At 47.1% G+C, this 25,114-nt stretch overlaps 1 protein-coding gene across 5 annotated transcripts in view; it reads right to left on the bottom strand.

Moving 5' to 3' along the window:
• SMARCC2 (SWI/SNF related BAF chromatin remodeling complex subunit C2) overlaps positions 1-25,114 on the bottom strand; it is a 588,171-nt gene that overhangs the window by 4,938 nt on the left and 558,119 nt on the right. The window lies entirely within an intron of this gene.

Here is a 25,114-nt window from a genome sequence, read left to right as displayed (position 1 = left end):
GTGGGTGGGCGCATGCGACTCTACAGCTCTACACGCCAAGAACAGATACATACTGGGTAAGTAGCATTTTACGTTCGAGGCAGGTGAGCTGTAGATCACATGCTGTGCACAGACTAAAAAGCAGTTATCTCCTGAAGCGGTGGATATCCTGTGCTGTTGCAATGGTTTGAAATAATGTACGTAAAACTGCCTGGCCCACACTAGCTTGCTGTCTTGCAGACCATGTTGTAGCTTTGCAGATATCATCTATGGGTATGTTTCCTAAAAATGCCATAGAAGCCCTATGTTTGCCAGTGGAGTGCGCTCTAGGGGGAATTGTTAAAGTTCTTTTTGCTATTGCATAGCATATTTGAAAGCACCTGACTATCCACCTTGCAATGCCTAATTTTGATATTGGATTGCACTTATGTGGTGGAGCAAAAGCGACAAATAGTGGTTTTGTTTTGTGGAAAGGGTTTGTCCTTTCTATATAGTAAAGAATTGCTCTTTTCACACCTAAAGTGTGTAAAGCACGCTCTGCCACAGAATCTGGTTGAGGGAAAAACACAGGTAACCCAACAGATTGATTGATATGAAAAGCAGAAATGACCTTTGGTAGAAATTTTGGGGTTAGTCTGGAGAACCACTTTGTTTTGATGTATTTCTAAGAATGAGGAGAGCTACCTTCCAAGTAAGAAATTGTATTTCACATCTATGCAATGGTTCAAAGAGTGGACCTATTAGCCTGGAGAGTACAATGTTGAGGTTCCACACTGGAGCAGGTGAAAGCGTTGGAAGAATGATTCTCTTAAGTCCCTCCATAAATGCTTTAATGACAGGCACTCTAAAAAGAGACAGATGTTGTCTGTTTTGTAGGTATACAGCTACTGCAGCAAGATGTAATCGTATGGAAGAGTACGCTAATTGGAACGCTGCAGATGTAGTAAATAGCAAATTATGTTTTGAAGTGAAGCGTCCAGTGGGTCTATTTGATTGGTATTACAGTACATCACAAATCGCTTCCACTTTGCTGCATAGCATGCTCTTGTGGTAGGACGTCTAACCTCTTTGATAATGTTCATGCAATCTGGCGGAAGATTAAGGTAGCCAAACTCGATGATTTCAGGTGCCAGACCACAAGGTTGAGATGGCTGGGATCTGGATGTCTTATCTCTCTATGGCTCTGAGTGAGCAGATTGGGAGTGAGGTGTAGTTTTTGGGGAGGAACTACTGAGAGCTCCAACAGGGTTGTGAGCAACTAGGATTAATGTCAGGGACGCCTGTCTGAGCTTCCGAACCACTAACAGAATGAGTGATAGAGGCGAAAAAGCAGAAAAGCTTAGGCAAATATCCCTGACCAATTCATCCATAGTGCATTGCCCTTGGACAATGGGTGTGGATGTCTGGATGAAAAGTTTGGGCATTTTGCGTTTAGATTTGTGGCGAACAGATCTATGTCTGGAAATCCCCACATTTGGAAGAATGGGAGGAGAACTTGAGGGTGGAGTTCCCATTCGTGGATCTGTTGTCTTTGACGACTGAGCAGATCTACAATCTGATTGTTTACTCCTGGAAGGTGTTCTGCAAGGAGAAACATTTTGTGATATGTGGCTCATGTCTAGATGGTCGGTGCTAGCTGTGATAGCTGGAGATTGTCGTCCCCCCCCCGTTTCTGTATGTGGTACATTGCTGTCATGTTGTCTGTACGGATCTGTACAGCTTTGCCAACTAGATGACCTTGAAACGCTTTTAGCGCTAGAAAAATCACTAGCAGCTCTAGATGAGCTGCAGGCTTCACATGACCTGAATTGTATGCGTCTGGAGATGAGCACCCCAACCAGTGAACGATGCGTCTGTTGTTGGCACTATCTGTGGAACCAGGTCGATGAAGGGCCGCCCTTTTGAAAGGTTTTGTATATTCCACCACTGCAGAGAGTGATGTGCGTGGCTGTCCACCAACACCAGATCTGATAACTGACCCTGAGCCCGGTTCCATTGACATGCCAAAAATTCTTGGAGAGGACGCATTCGAAGTCTTGCGTAAGGTACAATTAGGATGCAAAACGCCATCATTCCTAGTAGTGGCATAAACACTCGAGCTGGTAATGAGTGTTGGGGCCGAAACTGAGAGATTAGAGTCTGCATGTTGCGGATTCTGGCTGGGGTGGGACATGCTAGAGCTTTTTGAGTTTTTATTGTGGCTCCTAGATACTCCTGTATGTTGGATGGTTGCAAATGAGACTTGGTCAGATTTAAGTGAACCCAAGTTTGTGGAGAAGCTCAACAGTTTTTTGAGTGTGGCGTAGGCAGCTTTGTTGCGAGCTGGCTTTTATGAACCAGTCGTCTAGATATAGGAAAACGTGAATTTCTTGTCTTCTTAGATGAGCTGTGACTACTGCCAAGCACTTCGTAAAAACCCTGGGTGCGGTAGCTACTCCGAATGGGAGGACCTTGAATTGATAATGCTGACCCTCTACCACAAACCTGAGGTATTTGCGGTGAGCAGGGTGTATGAGAATATGGAAATAAGCGTCATTTAAATCCAGAGTGGATAGAAAGTCGCCTAGATGAAGTGTGACCATGTGAAAATGGTCCTACTGAATGCGTAAATTTAGTTCTCTGAGGTCTAGTATAGACATGAGAGACCCATCCTTTTTAGGAATTAAAAAATACAGGGACTATCCCTTGGTATTGTAAGGGGACTAGCTCTATAGCATGTTTTTCCAACAGAGAGAGAACCTCCTGTCTGAGAATGGTGATATGTTCTTATGTGTTCTTGGAGGAATATTTGGGGAATGTCTGTAAGGTCCAAGCAGTAACCATATTGGATAATTTGTAGTACCCACTTGTCTGAGGTTATTGAATTCCAGACAGGCAGGAAATGAGAGAGACATCCCCTGACAGGAGTAGAATGTTCGGGGTGCCAGAAGGAAGTCACGGTTTGTGTGCAGGAGAAGTGCGTGTTGAGTTGCCTCTACCTCTTCCCTTCCCGTTGTTTCCTCTAAAACCCCCCCGAAAGTAGCCTCTTGATGAAGTTTATTGGTTATTACCTTTGTAAGAGGGAGGGAGTTTCTGTGGATATACAGTCTTGGAGCAACCCCTGTAAAAGGAGTGGCGAAAGGAACCCCTATTTGTAGATGTCTGCAAAGCCCCCATGGACTTTGCGACCTCTGTGTCTTTTTTAATTGTTTCCAGCGAGTTATTAACTGCTGGGCCACAGAGATTTTCTTTATCAAATGGTTGCTTGAGAATGGGCGTTTGCACCTCAGGCTTGAATCCTGAGATTCTCAAACAAGCATGCCTGCTTAATAGTACGCTAGTGTTTACTGCGCAAGCTGCCGTGTCTGGTGCACATCTTATGGAAGTATTAGTAATGAGTTTGCCTTCCTGAATAAGATCATTAGCTCTAGTCTTATGCTTGTCAGGGAGAAATTGCATGAGTTTTTCTAACTCATCGTACTGAGCCCTATCATAACGGGCCAACAACGTTTCTGTATTAGCAATGCACCAATGATTAGCCGCTTGGGAAGATACTCTTTTGCCCGAGGCATCAATTAGCTTGGACTCCTTGTCAGGAGGAGGGACCTCACCTGTGGTTTGTGAGTTAGCTCTCTTACCTGCGTTGGTAACCACAAGAGAGTCTAAGGGCAACTGACCTTTGGTTAATAGGTGCAGGCTTATATTTTTACTCCACTCTAGGCGTGATTTTTCTTGCCCTTACAGGATCTTTGAAAATGTCATCTGCGTGCTTTAACTTGCCTTTAGGAATTGGCAGTGTATGGGTGGTTCTTTGAGATTAACTAAGGGTCTCAAATAGAAAGTCCTCTTCTAATGGCTTCTTATGTAGCTTCACCCCGTGATACTGAGCGGCTCTGTTAAGTAGCTGAATATATCCAATGTTATCAGGTGGCGAAGGTCTGGACGGATATAGATCAGGGTCATTATCCATGTTTGGGTCAGTGTTATAATCCTCCCAGGGGCCAGTATCCTGTGGCCTATCTTGATCCTCATCCCCATCACCATCCCCGCCATCCTGTGGGTCAGGTGATAGTGGTGGTGAGGTTGTGGGTGTAATAAGTAAGTTGAGATCAGTAGGGGAAGGCGGTGGAATGTAAGGTGGAGAAGGGTTAGTATCCTCACGTTCCCTTTTGAGAGGAATGTGGTAGTCCTCTAGCTGGTCTATTTTCCGTTTTTTTGGAAGGGTGGCATGTACAAGACCAGATTCTGGGTGTATCACCAGCTTTTTCTGCTTCAGATCCGACAGCGTTGCATCGGGCTGAGGCTCTTTAGACAGAATGTCTTTGTCCTTACTCACCGGTGATGGGGTCAAAGGTTTAGTTTCCGAAGCGTTCGGTGCTGAAGGTGGAATTTTGGATACCGATGGGACAGGCATTGAGAGATGTTTCGGTTTGGCTTTCGGTGCCAAAGGTATTGGTTGGGCACCGATATGGGGACGACTCGAGCCCAAGCAGGAAGACTTTTCTTTGTGTTTCGATGCTGAGCCCGGGGCATCCGAAACTTGTCAGTGCCGACCTTGGCCCGAAGGCAGAGGAGGGACCAGAGTCTTTTTCTTTGTTTGATGAGGGGCCAAGGGGGTAACTTAACTCACGGTACGTTGAGCCGGAGTAACCTGCTCCTCTACTTCCATATCAGAGTCTGCTTCGGACAGGGAGATATGTTGTTGTTTTTCCTCGGCTCCTTGAGCGTGATGTTCTGTGTTGGAATACTCACCGAGGATGTCCGTGCTGAACCGTTTATATGTTGCATCTCGTGACGTCGAGCCAGACGGTCACAAAGCATCTTCTTCGATCAAATCGATCGGCACGCGTTGCAGTCCTCTCGTCGTGTTCTGGGGATAGGCAGAGGTTGCACACTTCATGTAAGTTGGTGCGTGGAAACTTAGCACAACACGCGGGGCAGAACTTGAAGGAAGTCCGTTCCATTGACTGCTGGTGCTGTCAGCGCAGGTAGGCCAGACGGCCTGCCCTGAGTTTTCCGATCGAAGTTGTCTCCAGTTGATACGAAACGCGAAGAATGGGAAATTGCGATCGATAACAATGCCGTCGAGGGTAGTGGATTGCGTGTCGAAGGGTTCCGAGAACCGGAGTGCATCAATAGTCATCTGAACCCGATGGCAGAAAAAAACAATCCAACAATGGATTTGATGTCCATGTGTACTATCACCGAAAGGAGGAGTCACCTACCTCGTTACTGGAAAGACTTCTTCGAAGAAAAACAAAGTGCAAACATCTGGACCCAACTCCAGATGGCGAGCTATGCATAGCATGTGATCTACAGCTCACATGCCTCAAACACACAGTTACTGAAAATGGTTTGGCTTTATAAAAAACTTTTAGCTGAAAAAGTATAGACCCCACACTGCAGTGCTGAAGGTAGTTCCCATCTCCAATCAAACATGTTCCTAGTCCTTTACTCTAGAGTAACAGTGTTTGTAAATACAACACTACGGTCCCCAGATGTGTAGGAGTAGCCGATTTCATTGGGCTAAATTAGAATTAGAACGGTAACAGGCTGAGTTGGTCCCAATGTGTTTTATTTCTGCAAACCCCAAGTTATTTTCATATCTCTGCAGAAGGTAAACTACCAAGCTAGCCTACTGTAATCTCAATGCAGAAGCTAATAATTCACGGAAAATGTGACTCTGTGGGACTGCACACAAGAAGAAGAGTGCTACAACCTAGCTCACCACAATGACTGCACCTTCTGTTGGTTAATCCAATGTGAGGACAAACTGTTCTTGGCAGTTGCCGGCAGTTATACAGTATCTAAGATTTCAACATCCCACCTTCCACAACATTCCTTTAAAGACAATATCCAAATTAAAAGCAAGGCAACAGCTTACAAATAGGCAACCCCCGATCCAAGCCTCAGCTCAGCAGTCAGACCCCACCTATGGCGCTGTTTTACACAGTGCAAATTGGGGCATAGGCATGACCACCAAGATGCGCCAGTAGGGAATAACACAATCTGCATTGGGAGTGGCACATGGCCAACCATGAAGTGGCGAGTAAAGCTGCTTCCTGACCTGCGCAAGTAGTACATTGAGGCATTTGTATGCGCTCTTGACGGTGCTGAAAAGATTTAGCCATGGTTCTCGTCATTGCTGGAAGACACCCTGTGGGACTTCAGAGTGTAACCACCATTTGTGATCCACTAGGCGCTACAAGCTGAGCTCTTCAGCCCTGGTGCTCAAAGATCCCTCCAGTAGGTTGATGACCAGAGAAATGCCCTGCTGCTCAGGTCGGCTCCAGCGACTGAGGGCCTCCTGGCAAAGGACCCAGGACACCAACATGCCCTGCTTGTTGCAGTACCACATGGAGGTGGTGTTATAGGTCAGGAACTGAACCTACCTCCCTTTGATGGATGGTAGAAGGCTTTCAGCAGCAGATGAATGGTCTGCAACTCGAACAATTTGATGTGGAGACAGATCTCTGCCAGAGACCAGAGTCCTATGATCTCCACCTCTCCCAGATGATCTACCTATCTCAGCAACAGTGCATTTGTCACCACTGTTAGCACCTGGTTGGGCAGGGTAGAGGGGTCTGCAGCTGGTCCAACTGTGGTTGAGTCTCCACTGCAGGTCTTGTGCGGTCTCCTCTGAAACCTAGAAGGAATCGGATAGATTCTTCTGAGGATGGACCCACTGTGACTTCAGGTTTTACTGCAGAGTCTGCATATGCCACCTAAAATGGCTGACCAGCCGGGCGCATGGTGCCAAGAAGTCTCTTAAGCCTGAGAGCTATTCTCACTGAGACCCAGGACCACGGTTGACACATCTAGGTCGTACCTTGAATGTCCTGGACTCGGGGTGGAGGGAACACCTAAAATTGCACCAGATCTAGGACAGCTCCAATGAAGGAGAGCCTCTGCAAAGCAGTTAAGAAGTGACTTCAGGACATTGATTGTAAACCCCAATGATATTAGGAGCTTTGCAGTTGTCTGGAGGTAGTCTATGACAACCTACAGTGAGCCCGTCTTCAAGAGTCAGTCGTCAAGGTAAGGGAAAGCTGGCACTTTGACCACCATATGTGCGCTATAACCACCACCATCACCTTCATGAACACCCAGGGAGCCCTCGTGAGGCCGAAGGAGAGCACAGCAAATTGAAAATGCCCCTGCCCAACCTTGAATCTCAAGTAGTGTCTGGGAGACTGCATGCCGGGTACATAAAAGTAAACGTTTTGCAGGTTCAAAGGTACTTTCCAGTCCAGGGCAAACAGAACCTGGGACAGCATGAGCAACTTGAATCTGTTCTTCTCCAGAAAGGTGTTCAGAGGACTGAGCTTTAAAATAAAACAAAGGTCTCCATTCTATGGAATGAGGTAACAGGGAGAGTAACAACCAGTCCTTATTTCCAAGGCCAGTATCCTCTCTTTGGCCATTTTGGACAAGAGGGCCAGAACCTCCTGCAACAAACGGTCTAGGTGAGCCCAAGACCTTGGTCCCAGGACATCACTCTCCCCGGCAGCTCCGTGGTGCTCAGCTTTGCCTTGAAGCCAGCCAGCACATCCACGCCGGGTTCGAGGCTGCCCTCGATCCCGTTCTGGTAGCAGTGTTTTAGTTGCTTTTTACCGCTCTCTCTGCCCTGTTTGTCTTTCTTTTCTCGCTTCACTCTGACCACTGTGTTCTCTTTTTACTGTATTTTACCCTTATTTACTGTATTTTTTAACCCGTTCTTGCCCCCACTTCCGCCCGCTGGACCACAGTCTTTTTTCCCGCCATTGCCACCCAACGTTTACCCTCTGCCCCTTTCTGCCCGCACCCCGCTATGCCCTCCCCTCCCACCTACCCAAATATGGAGGCCGCTGCGCGGCAGTGAGAGCGACCCTTGACCCTGCTTGCAGGTCAGGCCGCTCCCCACGCCGCACAGCACCTCCACTGTGTCTGTGCCTCTCCCACTCCTGCTGCCGTGGGTTCGTCGCTCCTCTGCCCCACATAGTGCCTACTGTATGAATTTCTTTGTTGCCCCCTTTTCTTCTGTATCCCCGTCTTTGTATTTTGTGCATTTTGTGTCTTCAACTCTGCCACTTGCCCTGCTCCCCATTTCTGCCCGCACCCCACTCTGCCCTCCGCTCCCGCCGCTGCTTACCTGTGGCCCGTCCCCCGCTCGCCCTTAGACTGACCGCTCCCGCCTCCCAGCTGCCCCTCCCTCCCATCTACCCATATACGGAGGACGCTGCGCGGCCGCGCCGCTGGCGCGCCTAATGCAAGCCCGTCTGTGCCCATCTGTGCCTAAACCGCGCCCAGCACCAGAACCCCTGGCCCCCGCAAACACCACAACGCCCGACAACACTACGATGCCAGCAGTCTCCACGCACTCAACCCCGGACGAGAACACACCTGCTACCAGGCCATCCCGAAGCGCACCCAAGGATCTTTCTCCTGCCGGAACTGCAGCTTCACCAGCACTCGTCCCGCAAAACCACCAACCGAAGGACCCAACCACCTCAGATGCATACTCCTCAACACCTGCTCCACCAGCAAACACGCCGTCGAACTATGGGACCTTCTCGACTCTACATCCCCAGACATCGCCTTTCTGACGGAGACCTGGCTGAACCCTACCTCAGCTCCCGACATCGCCATAGCCATCCCGGAAGGCTACAAGATCATACGCAGGGACCGCACCAACGGCGTAGGAGGAGGAATCGCCATCGTCCACTGGAACACCATCAGAGTCTTGACCAACACCGACAAAAACCTCAGCACCGCCTAATCCATGCCCTTCCAGATTCACGCCGACCCCAACACCACCCTCAGAGGAACCCTCGTCTACAGGCCCCCCAGACCCCGAACACAGTTCACCGACTCCATCGCCGACATCATCAGCACACGCGCCCTCGCCTCCACGGACTACATCCTCCTCGGGGACCTGAACTTCCACCTCGAAAACAACGACACTAACTCCACCACCCCGCTCGACAACCTCTGACTCAGACAGCACCAAACCACGCCGCCTGCCACACGCTGGACCCTATCTTCATCGCAAGCCCCTACATCTCCTTTAACCACACCACCGAACCCCACTGGACCGACCACCACTGCATCCACTTCACCTTCAAGAAACCCACCATGCACCAACGCACCCAACCGATGCCTCGACGCCGCTGGAGCAAGGTCACAGAAGACCAGCTAACCACCACCCTTGCCCAGAGCCCACCCGTTGACTCCATCGACCCAAACACCGCCGCCCGCCACCTCAGAGAATGGATCAACGACTGCGCCGACACCCTCGCCCCACTCAAGACTCCCTCCAACATCCACACCAACAAGAGAGCCACCTGGTTCACCGAAGGACTCTAGGTCTCCAAACGAACCTGCTGAAAACTGGAGAAGAACTGGCTCCGCGAACGAACACCGGACACCTACTCAGCCTACAAGAACGACACCCGCAGACAGCATCAACTTATCAGAGCCGCCAAGAGGACTTCATTCAAAGACCGCCTGGATGATAACGCACACAACAGCAAAGAGCTCTTCAACATCGTGAATGAACTCTCCAACCCCAGCTCCAACACAAACGACATCCCGCCTTCGCAAGACCTGTGCTACACGCTGGCCACCTTCTTCCACCAAAAGGTCGCCAATGTCCATGGCCGCTTCAACGCCACAACCACCCCAACAACCATCGCCCCCATGACCACCACCGGCACCAACCGCCTGCTCTCATGGACCAGCGTCAACGACGAGGACACCAGCGAGACCATGAACACCATCCACTCCAGATCACCGCTAGACCCACGCCCCAACCACATCTTCAACAAAGCCAGCACAGCCATTGCACCCCATCTCCAGAAAGTAATCAACATCTCCTTCAAGACAGACAGCAATCTCCGGGAAAGCTGGAAGCACGCCGAGATCAACACATTACTCCAGAAACCCAAGGCGGACACCAAGGACCTCAAGAACTTCAACCCATCTCCCTGCTTCCGTTCCCGGCGAAGGTCACTGAGAAAATCGTCAACAAACAGCTGACCCGCTTCATCGAGGAGAACAGCATCCTGGACCCGTCCCAGTCCGGGTTCCGCAGCAACCACAGCACTGAATCCGCCCTCCTCGCCGCCACCGATGACATCAGGACCCTGCTGGACAACGGAGAAACAGCAGCACTCATCCTCCTGGACCTGTCAGCCGCCTTCGACACGGTCTGCCACCGCACACTACGAACACGCCTACACGATGTGGGGATTCAAGAGAAGGCCCTGGACTGGACAACATCCTTCCTTTCCTGTAGAACCCAGAGCATCTGCCCCCCCCCCCTTCCGCTCCATTGCCACCGAAATCATCTGCGGCGTAACCCAGGGCTGCTCCCTCAGCCCAACGCTGTTCAACATCTACATGGCACCCCTTGACCACGTCGCCCGACAGCACGACCTCAACATCATCTCCTACGCCACCCAGCTGATCATCTCCCTCACCAAAGACCCCCACACCGCCAAAACCAACCTTCACGAAGGAATGAAGGCAGTCGCCGAATGGATGAGGAACAGTCGGCTGAAGTTGAATTCGGACAAGACGGAGGTCCTCATCCTGAGCTCCACCCCTTCAGTCAGGGAAGACTCCTGGTGGCCGACAACACTAGGAACAGCCCGACACCCACTGACTACGCACGCAACCTGGGGGTCATCCTCGACTCCACCCTCTCCATGGCTAAACAGGTCAACGCTGTCTCCTCATCCTACTTCAACACCCTACGAATGCTCTGCAGGATCTTCAGGTGGATCCCCACCGAGACGAGAAGAACAGTCACCCAGGCCCTCGCCACCAGCAGGCTGGACTACGGAAACGCCCTCTACGCAGGAACATCGGCCAAGCTCCTGAGACTATTGCAACGCATCCAGAACGCCTCGGCGCGTCTGATCCTCGACATCCCTCGCCGCAACCACATCACACCCCACCTGAGAGACCTGCACTGGCTTCCCGTCCACAAGAGGATAACCTTCAATCTCCTCATCCAAGCACACAAAGCTCTTCACAAGACCGGCCCAGCATACCTCAACAGGCATCTCAACTTCTACTCCCCCACCCGCCAGCTCCGCTCCGCTAGCCTCGCCCTCGCCACTGTCCCCCGCATCCGGAAAACGACCGCCAGTGGCAGATCCTTCTCCCACCTCGCCGCCAAGACCTGGAACACCCTCCCCACCAACCTACGGCAGACCCAAGACCGAAGCCCTACCGGCCTTCAGAAGACTCCTCAAGACCTGGCTCTTCGACCACTAGCAGCACCCCCTAGCCCCCCCCCCCTCCAGCGCCTTGAGACCCTCACGGGTATGTAGCGCGCTCTACAAATGTCTTGATTGATTGATTAGGTGCTCCTCGGATAGCTGCTCTAATGTGGGTGTAAGGTGCAGTGGATTGGAAAGGAACTGAATGGCTTAGTGTAGGATAGTGATCCTTTTTGGCATGGTCACCCCACTTTTTACCTGGTATTTGATGTTATTTTGACTGGAAGTGCACTGGGTTTCATGCTAACCAGGTCCCCAGTGCCAGATCTCTTTTTTTTCCAAAGACTGTACAATTGGTTCCCCAATTGGTAAAACCTTTAGCACTCCCTGAAACTCACTAGTAAATGTTACCCCGGGTACCTAGGGCAAGGAGGCCAAAGAGATTCCTTAGGGGCGGCAGCACGAATTGTGTCACCCTAAAGAACCCCTCACCAAACGCATACAGCCTGCCACTGCAGGTTGTGTCTTGGTGCAGACAAAATTGAAAACACTAGATGGCACACATCCCTGTGTTCAAGAACAATTGCAGCCACCTAGCGCTCAATTTCCAATCGCACAGCCCATCCGAAATATATCACAAACTTCTCTTGCTCAAAAGTCAATATTTTATTCCATGATATCCTTGATTCAACAAGCTTTACTTTGCTGTTCACGATAATAGTCTAAAAATTTTCGAATGAGGAAGTTATGCCTATGCGGGCCTTTTACTGGATCACGTGGGTCACACAAATCATATTAGGCAGCTACATTTATAAGAATATCCCAATGCATTCTGGGCTTTTATTTGGGCCTTCGTCTTCAGGGGTAGCTGTTGACTAGGAAAAAAACCTCTATTAGTCTTCTATATAAGAGAGCGATATACTGCTCTCTGATATAGAAGACTAATAGAGGTTTTTTTCCTACCCCCGACGAAGGGCTCGAAATGCATTGGGATATTCTTATAAATTTAGCTGCCTAATATGATTTGTGTGACCCACGTCTTGCAGTAAAAGGCCCGCATAGGCATAACTGCCTAATTTAAAAACAATTGAGACTATTATCGTGAACAGCAAAGTAAAGCTTGTTGAAGCAAGGATATCATGGAATAAAATATTGACTTTTGAACAAGAGAAGTTTGTGATATATTTCGGATGGGCTGTGCTGGTGAAAACAAACAAGTTCTTCAGCTACATGATGCATTCACTGAAAACAGAAATGTTTGGTGTCAAACCTCTTGTTGAGCCCACACTGATTACAGTGTTGTATTTATTAATACATGCACCCAAAGGGCACCTTAGAGGGGCCCCCTGAAAACCTACCAACTTCTGGTGCGTACATGGACTGGTCTTAGCCAGCCTACCACTAAAGACATTGACTCGCAAGGTTGAAGGCCTTTGTTCTCCGGAGGTCAGGAATAAAGCCTGCTCGGGCAGGGGGTGTTTACACCACCTTCCATAGGATGACCTGCAAATTAGCATTCCAAAGCAGGGAGCTTCAATAGCCCACCGCCTTTGCTATGCAAATCTGGCTTCCCTCACAGGAGACTATGCCGACCCCCTTTTGTCGAGAGCTCTTTGGCACCTGGACAAGGGGGAAAATTGGTAAGCAGATATGCATGCCTACCTACAGGCTTGTACCACCCCTAAGGTGGCATCAACTTGAAGTGGATACAACTTCTCAGAGTCTGCCACCTTTATGATGGCAAACTTAGGGATTCTGAGACAGAGTTATGCCCACTTCCCACAGCAACTGTTCACATAGAGGGGCATAGTGACCCCAGGGGTAGCTAACCCATTGGCTACTATCTCACACTTCCCGAATACCCCTAAGCTCAGTATTTAGGGGAACCCCTAGCACTAGAAAATCAGACCTGAAGGAAGAATATGGACGTGAAGAGTCACAAGAGGATAGAACAGAAGCCCCAGCAATGGACTTGGCGCCAACCCTGCCGGCCTGCTTGCGGACTTCGACAATTGCACTAAAATACGACTTGTCCTGCAGCTGCTGTGTCTCCAAAGTGTGGGAGAAGTGCCAACAATTCACCCAAGAACCAGGAACTCTTATGGAACAGCGAAGCTGCTCCCCTGCATCCTGCAAGTACCAAAGACTGAGCTGGGAGGCTCTAATACTGTAAAACCTCAACGCTGGAAAGCACCACTTTACCCAAGATGCCTAGCCCAAGCTGAAGAGGACCAACTGAGTCAACATGGTCCCCAGACCCTCCAGACTCAAAGCCTACCTTGGGTTTCCCCGCTGTGGACCCTCTGCTTGCAGGTCCTCTCTACCATAACCACTCCTGGTGAAGAAAACCTGACGCCTAAGGACACCTCTGCTTCCATCGCCCCGGCCTTTGGAGAAGAGGACAAAGGCGCCCCATGTTTCCAAGAGTCATGAGGCCTGAGCCCCCCTGTTGGTCCAGCCCGACTGGCCTCCAGGTCCAAACCTGCAGCCCTTTTCCACAAAGACAGATCCCCATAGACTAACATTGGGCACTTGATGCTATATTGCATCACTGAACAAGACCGCCCTAGTGCCGCTTGAGATTACCTGCTGGTGCTACCTTAGACTTTGCCCTTACTTACCTTAAGTCCAGGAGATTGGTCTCGTAAGTCGCTCTACTCTACCTGTATGCCATATTGGTTTTTCTTCCCATAGGATAACATTGCAGCTACTAAAATTTGCAGGGTCAACCTTTTAAAACCAAAAGTATTTCTCTTGCAAAAGGTACTTAACTGAATGTTTTGATTCTGGTGCCTAAATATATATAAAGATACAGGTTATTTTTTATAAATTGGTGTTGACTCCTTATTGAGTAGTGTGCATCATTTATTGGTTGTGTATGTATTCAATTCAATAATACTTTATTCAGTTACACAAATATATAACCATAAAAGCACATATAATATCCTCAGACATTATTAATATAATTTGTTCATATAAAACCATCATAAAACTTTATCATATTATAATCGTTTTTCTCAGTCTAAAAACATTTTTTAAAAAGACCGAAACGGAAAAAACAACATAAATTGACTAATTGCTGGAGTACCAAAAACGCAGGGCGGCAATACCTCCTTCCTAGTTCTTTTAAAACAGGGACAATCCATTTTTTTCTCTGAATGGTGTAAAATTTACAAAAGAATAACACATGCATTGTAGACTGCTCAGAGGTGTCATCACATGGGGATTTTCAGAGCTGTTTTGTCCAATCATTAGCTACTGGGAAACTGATCGATCTGTGTAGGGAACCCAAGCGAAAACGCATGAGTAGGAAACGGTCATAATCATTCATCGACAGGTCTTTATTGCTGGGGGCCCAGCAATAAAGGTGAGACCTGTCCTGTACCAGCGAGTTGTGGGACACTGGAGTCAGAATCAGGGTGTTCAGCGCATTCAAGGAAGGATAAGCGCAAGGGGTCAAAAAGAAGTAAAAACGCTCAAGCCTCCGTAGTTATTCATTTCAACTCGGGCCCCAACTCATGTATAGATGTGGTAGAGCTAGTTCTTCCTCCTGTCTCTGGCAATACTAGTGTACTAACAACAAAAAAGAAAGTTTCTTCTTTCTTGACTGGGCAGGTCAAGGCCAAACGAGCCTATACGTGTAAAATAGCCAGGGGCCCTAAAGACTCTAAGCCTAGCAGTAGTTCTGGGTCTAAGATAACTCCATCGCTCCGGTCTTATTTCAAATTGGTCCCCCAAGTACTACTGCTTCCAGAACAGCTCTCCCCCAAGGGCTCTCCAGAAAAAACATTGTCATCTACTGGGGTTTTGGGTCCTGAGGAGGTGGTGATTGCTGGGGTTACGCAAAGCGGTACACTAAGCAGTATGGCAGCGGACAGAACGGCGGTTTTGGATATGGTCCCAGAGCCTAGTGTAGCAAGGGTGGAGACTGACATGGGAGCTGCTGTAACGTCAGCAATGGCTGTAACAAACGAAAGCGAGATTTTAGTTCCCGCGCCTGTAGTTTCAGAGTCCTTTTGTCACCCCCCCTCCTCTTGCTTTAGTTCTAGCTCCGCCACTTGTATTGGCCCCACCACTTCCTTTATTGGGGTCCCTTGATGGGGGTATACCACAAGGGGATATTGTACAAGACGGTGCGTCTACCCTCCTTTCCAGTACACTGGCTGGCAGCTGCGACAATACAACTTTGGCCGCCCCCCTACATGCCTCCCTACAGGCAATGTTTACATCTTTGTCTGCAGATATAAAGAAATGGTTTGAAACCTCTGCAGCAAACCAGGCCGATATTAGGTGTTTCTGTGAATCTCTTGACAATAAAATCAGTGGTCTTACTTTAAGAACAGAAACATTAGAGGATACGGTAACGGGCTTGTCCCTGTAGCTGGATGAAGCAAAGGCGGATATTATTTAACTCAGGAAGGAGAGAGTTAGCCTAACTTAGGGGAGAGGAGTTATCCTAACGGCTAAGGCGCTCGACCTCGGACCTGGGGATCTGGGTTCGAGTCTCGGTAACGACGCCAAAACCTCCTGTGATTCTGGGCAAATCACTTAATCTCCCCGTGCCTAAAAATGAAAGTGTGTGTCCTCATGTAAAAACGTAACTTGTGCTATGTAAAGCGCTCTGATACCTGATTCGGTTCGGGTCTAGTTCGCGCTATATAAAACTCTACAAAAAAAGGAAGACCAAGCGTTGGCGGAGAGGATGGAGACGATCGAAAATAATGCCAGACGGAATAATCTCTGCATCTTGAATATCCCGGAGGAGAGTGAAGGCTCAGATATTAAGCAATTCGTCATCTTGCTGTTGAAAGAGGCATTACGTTTGGATCAATCTGTGGATGAGCTAGCTCTTGATATCCAACGTATTCATAGAGAGCCCTTCAGAATGAACCCCCAAAGAACTAAGCCTAGAAAAATTTTGGTGAACTTTCACACGTATTCTCTTAAGGAAGCTATACTTAATCTGGCCCTTAAGCAGAAACCTGTGAGTGGGAAGGGATTTAATTTCCATATCCGATCCGATCTGTCCAGGACCACTCTTGACAAGCAGTGGGAGTTTGGGAGGAGGCTTGAGGCTTTTAGAAGCTACGGTGCGGTAGCCCAACTAGTCTTTCCCGCCGCACTGAAAGTAATGTATAAAAACAGTATGCACAACATCAGGTCGGTGCAAGCAGCTGATGAGCTATTGCTGGCTATAGGAAAAGACAAGGGGGCGTCAGGGTAGGTAAGGTCAATGTAGCAGGCACCCTGAGAATAATGGTAAATAATGGAAAATAGTGTTAGCATAACATGAAGAAGAAAAAAAAAAGAAAAAAAAGGGGGGAGGGGACTCCCCTATATTAGATATAAGCACTGTTATGTTGCGTAGGTATAGGTATAGGTGACTATATCTGAGTATTTTTTTTGTTGATTTTTTGTGTGGGTTTTCTTTTATCCGGTTACAGACGGGGCGGGAACCCAGAAAGGGCCGCTATCTTCTGGACTTTCCAGATAGATAGAGCAAGGGTTTCCCACGGGGGGTGGAGGGGTAGAATGGGGCACGGGGAGGGGCTGCAAGGGAAAAAAATAAAAGAAATTCCTCATTTTCGTTTGGTTCTTAGTTTGGTTTTTAGTTTGCTGTTGTTGCTCGTTGGACATGTGCTTACTAGTTACTGCTGGCTGTATGAACATTGGAGGGTTTGCTTCTGTACCTTCTGTACCTTGGCTATTTGTGTTACTGGGCTGATGGTGATGGTAAGGGCTGTGGTGGGAGGTTTCCTTTGTAATGAGTCAGTTAGTGATCCTCTCCTGGAATATTAATGGCCTGCGCACCAGTCCTAGAAAGAACAAGATAAGGCAATATCTCCGTGATGCAGATGCGCAGATTATAATACTCCAGGAGACCCACCTTGCGGAATCTGAGATGCGCTCTATGGTTAAAAGGGACAGGTGGATTGACCTATGTATAACAACATCGCAGTCTGCACACATTAGAGGAGTGGCAATAATTTTTTTTAAATCTATAAATGCGAGACTAGTGTTCAAGTTGGTCGATCCTGGAGGTAGGTGGGCAATTGCATCTGTGATTATAGCGGGGTCCCCAATTACTATAATAGGATACTATGGTCCAAACCAGGACGACCCGTCAGTTTTGAAAATCCTTTTTCCCCACCTGTTTTCATTTCCAGAGCCGCTTATTTTGGCAGGAGACTTTAATATAGTCTTGGATCCACTTCTTGACAAGTCCCCTTCCAATAGATCTACGACCTTATCTAAAACTAGGTCTTTTTTGCTTGACAACATGAAACAGCTAGGGTATGTGGATATTTGGAGAGCAAAATCCGGGCAACAATGAGGTGTCTCATTTCGCAATTACCGATATCACCATCAGTCAAGAATCGACTACATTCTGATTAGCCAAAACTTAGTTAATTTGGTGCAAACTGTTTCCCACCTTCCGTTTCACCCATCAGACCATGCAGCCATGCATCTAGAACTGGAGTGGTTCCCTAAGAGCCCTCTGAGAAATTGGTCATTTGATCGATCACTGCTTTCTTCACTAGAGGTTACTAATGTTTTTAATGTGGAGGCCCAGCACCTCATGGATATTAATATTGGGACAGCTTCTCCGGGTTGTGTGTGGGACTCATTTAAGGCCTTCTTAAGGGGCCTTATAACAAATAAGGCTACATACAAGAGAAAGATCTATAGGGAAGCTGTGGCTTCCTTGGAATCTGAGATGGCCAGAGTGCAAGCAGAAATAGCCGTGCATCCGGATGTTCTTTCTACCACGCTACAGGAGTGGCAAAACAAATTAGTTACTCTAAAAGGGGAATTGGGCTCAGTCTTGAATGCTCGGGTTCTCGAGAGGTGGGAACCGAGTAAATTAGCCCATTTTGAATAAGGTGAGGGGGCTGGGAAGTTGTTAGCCTGGAAGGCAAAGACCGACCAGGTTAGAAACAATATTGATTCAATTATTTCTGGTAGTGTAACACACTCTGCCGATGAAGATATCAGGGGAGCTTTTCGGGAATTTTTTAGTGAAATATAACCGTGAGGACAAAAGTATTGAGGTTAAGCAGGTTGAAGACTAGTTGATGGGAGTTTCTCTTCCTGCGTTGTCATTAGAACAGCGTGTTACTTTGGAACAAACTATCACGCAGGAAGAAGTTAGACTGGCGATTTCGAGCAGTAAAAAGGGTAGGGCAACCGGCCCAGATGGTTTGCCGTCCGAAATTTATAAGGTCTTGGACTTAACAATTCTCCCTTTTCTTACCCAGCTGTTTAATCAGATTGTCCAAGAGGTAATGCCCCCTCCGATTTCTTGGAACAGTGCATCTATAACCCTAATACTGAAACCAGGAAAACCGGCAACCTGTTGTGAGTCTTACAGACCAATTTCCATCTTAAATTCTGACTATAAGATCTTTGCGTCAGTTTTGGCAAACAGGTTGGGGGCGGTAGCTACAAGTATCTTGCACTCAGATCAGAAGGGTTTTGTAAGGGGTCGCCAGCTGTATGAGCTGACTTACGACCTTATAGGTGCCATCGATATGGCATCTGTGGAGTCACTCCCCTTGGCCGTTCTCACATTGGACACCACCAAGGCTTTCGATAGGGTCAATTGGATATACCTATCGGAGGTCATGGGGAAATTTAACATCGGGGAAAAAATTCGGCGTGCTGTGAGGCTTTTGTACCAGAATCCATCTACCTCCTTGCTCGTGAACGGGGATTTGTCAAAGCCATTTAACATCACACGTGGTACACGCCAGGGCTGCCCTCTCTCCCCCCTCTTATTCGACCTATATATTGAGCCTTTCGCTCAACGGTTGTGGGATGATTGTAACATCAAGCCCTTTATTTATGAGGGGTGGGAGAAGAAGGTAGCCCTGTACGCGGACGATGTCCTCGTCTTTTCCTCTGAACTCCACTCGGCTTTTCCAGCAGTGATTGCTTTGGCCCATGATTTCGGCAAAGTGTCCGGCTATGAAATCAATGCCACTAAGACGGATATTATGGTCTGGAATGACCCTGAGCCGGTGGCAGGGGCTCAGTTGAGTTCTACTCTACGTTATCTAGGCCTTAATATTTATAAGGACATAAATAAAATTGTACCATCAAATTTTTCGAATGTTGCCAAAGAGTGTCGTAGACTGATGCAATCTTGGTCTTCGCTTCCCCTATCTCTTTTGGGTAGAGCAAATCTAATAAAAATGTCCATACTCCCAAAAATTTCTTTTTTGTTCAACACTATCCCCCTTTTTTTTTAGCCCTCCCGGTTAGCCAAACTTCAGAGTGATACAAGTTCTTTCATCTGGAACGACCACATTCCCAGAATAGCCTGGAAAAAACGTAGGCGCCGCAGAGAAAAGGGGGGTTTGGCGGCTCCTGATTTACAGTTATATGCGTGGGTCTTTCAATTCTCCCATGCTAGGATGCTGCTAAAAACGCCCACATACTCTGCATGTGGATGTATGTTTGCAGCACTACTTAGAGGGGAAAGGGTTGCCGAGCAGGGGTTTCTGTTTAAATTTGGTGACCCCAAATTCTTTAAAAAAGTGAAACTGAAGGTGCTGCGGGATATAGCTAAAACATGGGTGAAACTTAGGTGCTCTATAAAAATTGACTATTTCACAAGTAGGTCACCACTGTGGAATTCACCTGGGACCCTGGGTTGGCTTCTCGACAGCCTTGCAATACCACTGAGAGAGGCAGGTATGGAGGTTTGGGGGGATTTATTTGTGGAAGGTTGCCTACTTCCGTGGGAGGCTTTACTATCTAAAATAGGGACGGGACTCTCTAGGTTCAAATACCTACAAATTGCAAGTTGGGCACACTCAAAGATCTCTGCTAAGGGTAGATTCCCGATAGGGGGTGACAGCAACATAGTGTCCCTCTTACTGGATAAGCCACCAACCAGAAAGGAGGTTTCACTTTGGTATAACCTATTATTGGAAGAGGTCGAGGGTGAGTTCCAACTCCCAGAGTCGTTGTGGGCTTCTTCCATCACTGATCACAACGTGGAGAATTTGTGGTTTGAGTCTTTTAAGATCTTGTGGGACATAGTGAAACCTTCCTGGTTGCGCCGGAATCATCTTTTTACCCTACATAGGGCCTACTACTCGCCTCAGAGACTTTCAAAATTCTCAAATAATTCATCAGTGGCATGCCCTAAATGCGGGTTGATTGCTGCTTCAGACCTGCACAGGTTTTTGGAGTGCCCCCTGCTGCTGCCCTTTTGGAATGCGGTATGTCTCGCACTTACGACTGCCTTGGGCTCTGAAGTCCTGATAAGTTCCGCTCTTGTAATATTTGGAGTTGCACCAGAGTTTCGGGGTTCGGCTAAGAATCTACTCTTTTATGGTATCTTGCTGGCCAGAAGAGAAATTTGTAGAAAATGGAAAGATCCGTTACCTCCTACCTTGCTGGACTGGCGTACCTCAGTGCTACAAACATCTAAAGTGGATCTATCAAGATCGGGTAATCCGGATAAGAGAAGTTCTTGTTGAACTGGCTATAATTGATATATTCGACCGTGGGTTTCCCCCCCCCCCCCCCTCGTCCAATGATTAGGCTGCTTGCTAACCTTCAGGTTTGGTATACTTAATAGGGTGATATTGGCATCAACGATGGGTATTTGACTGCAGCAAACTACCCCTTTGGCTGTCCTAGTGTGGTGCTTTTGGAGTATGGAGATTGTACTGAGGGATGACACGTCATGTATCGGTTAGTGCCCCTACCAGTTTATCTGTGACAGTATGTCCCTCTTCATGCACTGTTACTCGGTCACAAAGGGCGAAAATGAGGACAAAAAAAAAAAGACAAAAAAAAAATTACAAAAAGAGAAGTTGTATTTGTTAAATCACCTTGGGCACGGCTATGGTGTTTTGCAACAGTTGATTGATTCTAAACTCGCATTTATTTATGACGTCAAACCCTACAACTATATATATATATATATTTTTTTGCAGTGTTTTATATAGCGCGAACTAGAACCGAACCGAATCAGTTATCAGAGCGCTTTACATAGCACCGGTTACGTTACATGAGGACACACTTTCATTTTATATTACTATATTACTATCATTGAATATTTCTACAGTTGGCTATTTTTTGGTAGTGGAATACGTGATTAGCAGGTTGAGCTGTATTATAAAGTGGTGCGTATGTAAAGCGCTCCAATGTCTTCGGGTCGATTTTTTGCTATCTAAATGTACTTCTGTTTTTTTAAAAAGTAAAGGGACTCAAAGGAGCTTATTTGCGTATTGAAATTGCTATAAAATGTGAAAACTTTTATAGTCACTTCTAACCGCGCTCTCTTTGTGCTTTGAAACAAAATATAACAGTATTGCCTTCCTTCTGTTTTGCAACAGTGGATTGATCATAAACTCGCATTTATTCCTGACATCAAACCCTCCAATTATATTACTATCATTGCATATTTCTTCAGTCGACTTTTTATTGGCAGTGGAATCCGTGATTTGAAGGTTGGGCTGCATTGTAAACTGGTGCACGTGTAAAGCGCTCCAAAACTGGTCCGTGTGTAAAGCGCTCCAATGACTTCGGGTCCAGTTCGCGCTATATAAATGTACTTCTGTTTTGGTAAAAATAAAGTAACTCAAAGTAGCTTATTTTTCCATTCAAATTGTTTGCAACTGAAATCTTTCATAAGATATATATGCACTCTGTTTGTGCCTTGGAAATAAATAAAACAGTCCTGCCGTGCTTCTGTTCTGCAACACACACAACCACACACACACCTACAACCACACACACACACAACCACACCCATCAACACACACACAACCACAAGCACACACACAACACACACAACCACACACACAACCACACACACAACACACACACAACCACAACCACCCACAACCACACAGCACAACCACAACCACACACACCCACACACACAACCACACAGCACAACCACAACCACACACAACACAGAACCACACACAGAACCACACACAGAACCACACACACAGAACCACACACAACCACAACCACACACAACCACACACACAACCACACACACACAACCACACAACTACACACACACACACAACCACACACACACAACCACACACACACAACTACAATCACACACACAACACCACACACGCAACCACACACACAACCACACACACAAAACACACACAACCACAACACACACAACCACAACAGACACAACCACACACACAACCACACCATCAGTGCACACTTTCACCAGGCAGAGACACCATCAGTCATCAGTGCACGCTTTCACCGGGCACAAACACCACCAGCCATCAGTGCACGCTTTCACAGGGCACAAACACCACCAGCCGTCAGTGCACGCTTCCACCAGACACACATCACCAAACGTCAGTGCATGCTTTCACCAGGCACACACACACACCACCAGCCGTCAGTGCACGCTTTCACCAGGCACACACCACCAGCCTTCAGTGCACGCTTTCACCAGGCACACACACCACCAGCCATCAGTGCACAATTTCTACAGGCACACACGCCACCAGCCATCAGTGCACACATCAATTGTTAACGCATCTACAATTAACTATTGTAGCAATCGCAGTATGGCGCACTTTACTTTGAAACATATTCATCTAAAGCGCAGCATGCCACCATTTCTACAAAAATAACTACAAATTTTTTTGGCCTACAATGTATACACTTTTGTTGTAATTGGTGTTGCAAGATTTAGCAATGCCAATAGCTCAAACTTAATTAATGCGAGACCTATTGCATTGCAAATGCTTGAATATTGGGACAAGGATACACTCATACCATGTAAAGCTAAAACCAGTTGAAATAGATGCATTAAATACTTGCGTAAGTAAAGGGCCCCATAGGGTGATATTTGCTTTAAAAATATTGACAGGGACACCATCCGGGCCTGAGACATAGCCCCCCTTTTGCTCTACCATGTTTGGAGGTTATCGCATTGGTGTGAAAGGTTCTGTAACCATTAATATGAATTGGCTCTGTCACCCATGTTTCCTGCATGTATTGGTGCTCTTTCTGGTATCAAGCTTTCTGCTATACTGGGCCCGGGAATAGGATCCATCAATATCTTATGAGCAATATCCATAACAACAGGATTTCCAGATTTAACACTGAGTGATGGGTCACTTTCCATAATATTCCCATGTACTTCATTCTCATATATCCAATAATTCGACTAGCCCCCATACCAGCATTGACCATATAATTCATTTGTGTTTGATCCCTACTAAATACACTAGATATCATAGGTGCTCCCCTCAGACTAGCAATAACAGACCCATTTTGTCAAACTACTTCTTCCAGATTCAGTAACGTGTTAAAATGGTTAGATGTGGGTATTCCATAGCTTGTACTGGGAAATATCGGAGGAGCGAGTTTTCTCTGGGTAACAAAGTCAAACTGGCTAGGCTTATAAAAATAACCCAAAGGAACAATATTAATCTCATCTTCACTTATTGGGTTATTAAACACCCTGCCCAGGATTGTCTCAGTTAAATGAGGGGTTTTAAAATTCAGAATTACGCAATCTCCCTCATGATCTTTTCGTCCCCTTCCAATCCAACTCACCCTTCTAGCCATTTTAAACTTGTTAAATAAACTGTCTGTCAAGCCTGTTCTGGACCCCAACCAGGATAGCGATTTGTTTCTTAGGATTTCCCATGCCTCCTCAGTCCCTTTGCGGAGCCTCGGTACATTAGTTAGTACCACAACGTATGGAGTTACAGCCAGAGGTAGATCTATATATAGCACTTGTTTCTCAAACTCTAAACCTCTCGATACATCTGAGGTTCTAATAACACTATGCCCCTCACACTGGTTATTATTACATCCATTGGGTATAATTGATCTGGAGCTAATCGCCGTATTTCCAGTCCCATCTCCCATTTTTCGTTGGGGACTTTGATTGCGAGATTGTAAATGTGTACCAAAGTTTGAAATGGTATCATCTTTTCTTACATATTGTGTGACCTTAGGAAGAGGTTCACTTTTACTGTGATATTTAATCAACATATCTTCTATTGCCCCCAGTCTTCCACTTAGTTTTCCTAAAATATCCTTGATAAGTATCTAAGGCTTCCAATTCAATTTGCACTTTTAGCACTTCATTCTGCAATCGTGCCTCATAACTGGCTAGGGCCTTCTCCCACCCACAGATTTCATTTTGTGCTGGTGTCCTGCCATTTTCTATTACTTTTGTTTGTTTTGAGTTTACTATAGCCGTATCCTTTGAGCCATGTTCCGTATTCTGATTATGGGAATTATCAGGATTTCGAGATCGTTTCGAGGGCGGCTGGTGGTCACTCTCTGAGTCAGTACCGTTGATGTGGTCTGAGATGTTTACCACACATCCGTTTCTAACTTCAGATCCATCTGTGCAACTTGGCTTTTCCATTTGCGGATCAATTAGTATGTTGGTATTATTGCTAACACTGGTAGATACAATCGGGCCTCTATGCTATTAGATTTACCTGAGGTCATAGCCTCTTCAACATTTGAGATTTGCTTCTCAATGGCACCCATTGCACCAGTAAGATAGTTCATTAGCGATAGACAAGGTCCTTCCTCTGTTTTTACCAGTTTCTTTTTCGTCAGAGTAGTTACATTTTTACGTTTCCCCATATTAGATTACTTATACAGAAACAAGATCTTATACACTTAATACAAACAGTAAATATTAACACTTAAACTCACACAAGTTCAGGTTTCCTTGCAAACTGCACAGTCCTTCAGTAGGATTCCCTTACAAGCGAAGTACACAGTACCTTAGATGATTATCGGGGAAAATTAACCAAGAGCCTTGGCCCAGCCCAGCCTCTTCCGGCTGATGACGGCCAAGGACGGGCCCGCCCTTGGCCAGGGCTTTGCCCGGGCGTGCGTCCCGCGCAGCGGGAGCCCTCCGGGATTCTTATGGGCCTGGATGACTGGCAGGAGCTGCATCTCTCGCC

The sequence above is a fragment of the Lissotriton helveticus genome, chromosome 1_1, assembly GCF_964261635.1.
Source record: "Lissotriton helveticus chromosome 1_1, aLisHel1.1, whole genome shotgun sequence".
NCBI classification, from domain to species: domain Eukaryota; kingdom Metazoa; phylum Chordata; class Amphibia; order Caudata; family Salamandridae; genus Lissotriton; species Lissotriton helveticus.
This window is presented reverse-complemented; position numbering and strand designations above follow the sequence as displayed.